Here is a 2,980-nt window from a genome sequence, read left to right on the forward strand (position 1 = left end):
CATTCAGAAACGAAATTAGATACATCTGCATCCATATGCGGCCAAGAAAAATCTTCAGTTAACATACGTAATGTAGATATGATACCTCTATGACCTTGATATGGGGAACAATGAATTTCATTCAAAACAAAAGATCGGAATGGAATAGTAACACACAGTCTCTTTTCATAAAACATAAATCCATCATTATATGACAATGAATCAACAGGAATGAAATTATTTTGAACTAATTTATTCCAATCAGAATGAAAAGTAATATCCTGGTAATATGTATCTTTCATAGCAATCAAAGAATCAAAAGATATGACAGAAATATTATGAATTGCAAGTCTTCTACTCAATGCATCAGCAACTACATTTTCTTTTCCAGGTTGGTATTGAATGATAGGATGAAAACTTTGAATGAAGAAAGCCCATTTGATATGACGGTCAGAAATTTGGGGTTGGCTAAGTAAATGTCTAATGCTTTGCTGGTCGGTCTTTATCATAAATTCTGAACCCATTAAGTAGTGTTTCCACTGTCTTAATGCTTGTACAACTGCTAATAGTTCTTTGTCATAAGTGGAATATTTCAGCTCAGAGGGTTTCAGCTTAGAACTAGAATATGCTATAGGATGATTGTCTTGCATTAGTACGGCTCCTATTCCTGATCCGCTAGCATCGGTCACAACTAGAAAGAATGGTCTATTAAAGTCAGGCAACTGTAAAACAGGGGCATTGGTTAAAGCACGTTTCAGTAAGTCAAAGGATTTCTGCTGATTTTCAGTCCATTGATAAACAATTCCTTTCTTGAGAAGTTTGATTAATGGTAAAGCAAGTAATGAAAAATTACGTACAAACTTCCTATAGAAACTAGCAAGACCAAGGAATGAGCGTAACTCATGCACATTTTTAGGAACAGACCAATGCAATATTGCATCAATTTTCTTAGGATCAACTTTAATTCCTTCAGATGATACAATATGACCTAAATACTCAATTTCTGTCTTAAAGAATTCACTCTTGTCAGGATTTGTAAACAATTGATTTTCTTTCAATAATTGAAAAACTAATGACAAATGCTCATAATGCTCTTTTTCATTTTGACTAAACACCAAAATATCATCAAAGAAAACAATCACACAGTACTGATATTTCAGAAAGATACGGTTCATTATTCTACTAAAGGTGGCAGGTGCATTAGTCAATCCGAATGGCATGACTAAGAATTCGTAATGGCCAAACTGTGTTCTGAATGCAATCTTAAATATGTCAGACCTATCTAGCCTCACCTGATGATATCCAGACTTAAGGTCAATTTTACTAAATATAGAAGATCCTTGCAGTTTGTCTATAAGGTCATCAACTCTAGGTATAGGATACCTATTCTTTACAGTGATCTTATTTAAAGCTCGGTAGTCAATACACATACGATAGGTATTATTCTTTTTTTTTACTAAGAGTACTGGTGCACCGAATGGAGAACTGCTAGGTCAAATTAAACCTCTATTTAGTAATTCTTCAACTTGACTCTGGATTTCTTTTTGCTCTATCATGGTGCTTTGCAAGGTGGTTGTGTGCCAGGGATCAAATCAATCTTATGGTCTTCTGGACGTGAAGGTGGTAAACCTGGTGGTAGGTCTTCTGCAAAACAGTCCTAAAAATATACAAGAAATTCCTTATGCCTAGGATGCATATGATTTTCTTTTGCTTGCAATTCATTCACCCAAATGAGATATGATTTAGTACTCTTGCGTAATGCACGTTTTTCTTGAGTATGCGAAAGCAGTGGAAAAATATTAGATTCATGCATACCATATAATGTAATAGATTTTCCTTGAAAATTAATATTCATTGTGTGTGTGGAATAATCTATATCTGGGTTATGCTGGTGTCGCCAAGGCATTCCTAAAATAATGTCACTCGACTGTAATGAAACAACTAAGAAATTTCTTCTTTCAGTGTATGAACCAATTTGAATTTCTAAATCTTGTACTTCTTGTGTACCATTATACCTAGTACCTAAAAATGCAGCTTTTATGCGATAATGCATAGGTACAGTCTGTAATTTCAATTCCTTTACCAATTTTGCTGAAATAAAGTCATGAGTACTACCGTCATCATGCAAAGATGGATAAGGGAAGGGAACAATGCATAAGGGAAGGGCAGGTTGCAATGCCATAAGGGTAGACCAGAATGCATAAGTGCATACCATATTATCATAAATACACGCCATTATGTTCCAATATTTTTTATTATCTTCTAATTATGTTCCAATCATGACAAAAAATCCAGAAAGTAGTTAAGTGTTCTAATCATTGTCTAAGTGGGTTGTTTCCACAGGTTTCTTCTCGAATGGTTGGGCAGGGAGCTTTGGGACTGGTGGCTCCTGAGTTTTATGTAAGACATGAGCACATGGGAGACGTGAACTCCAACAAAAACCACTAAGACATCTACCCCATAGGTATTCACTTGTCTCCACTTTAGAAATTTGTGATTTTGAGTCATTAACCCTTTTTTTGTTGGGTAGGAATTTTCAACTTATGTGCTTATGTTTCGAGCTTATTATGGGTAGGAACAACCCCCTAGCACTGTGCCAATGTTGTATCCTGAGTGGATAACTACTTTCTTGGTTTGTCTAGATTGATTTTGGCTTGGAATTGCTGTGGTCGTCTGTCTCTACCGCGTAACTTATCTTCAGTGTCTTGAGCTAGTGAGATGGCATCTTCAAGGGTAGCAAGCTTGAACAAGTTCACTTCAGCGTAGTAATGTCCAAGAAGTCCAGACATATACTTCCGCTTATGTGTCGTCTCTGGTACGTCTTCAAGCATGCGTAGCTGTAGGAGTGCATTCCAAAAACGCTCTGTATACTGAGGAATAGGCTCACGATCCCGTTGTTGAAGTAGATCCCATTGCTTGATAGCCTTCTCATGAAATTGCGGTGGAAGAAAATTCTGCATGAACTTCTTCTTGAAATCTTCCCAAGTAGCAGGACAGTCTA

This window comes from Lygodium microphyllum, chromosome 2 (assembly GCF_053477565.2).
Source record: "Lygodium microphyllum isolate KBCC chromosome 2, Lygodium_microphyllum_v1.1.10, whole genome shotgun sequence".
NCBI classification, from domain to species: Eukaryota; Viridiplantae; Streptophyta; class Polypodiopsida; order Schizaeales; family Lygodiaceae; genus Lygodium; species Lygodium microphyllum.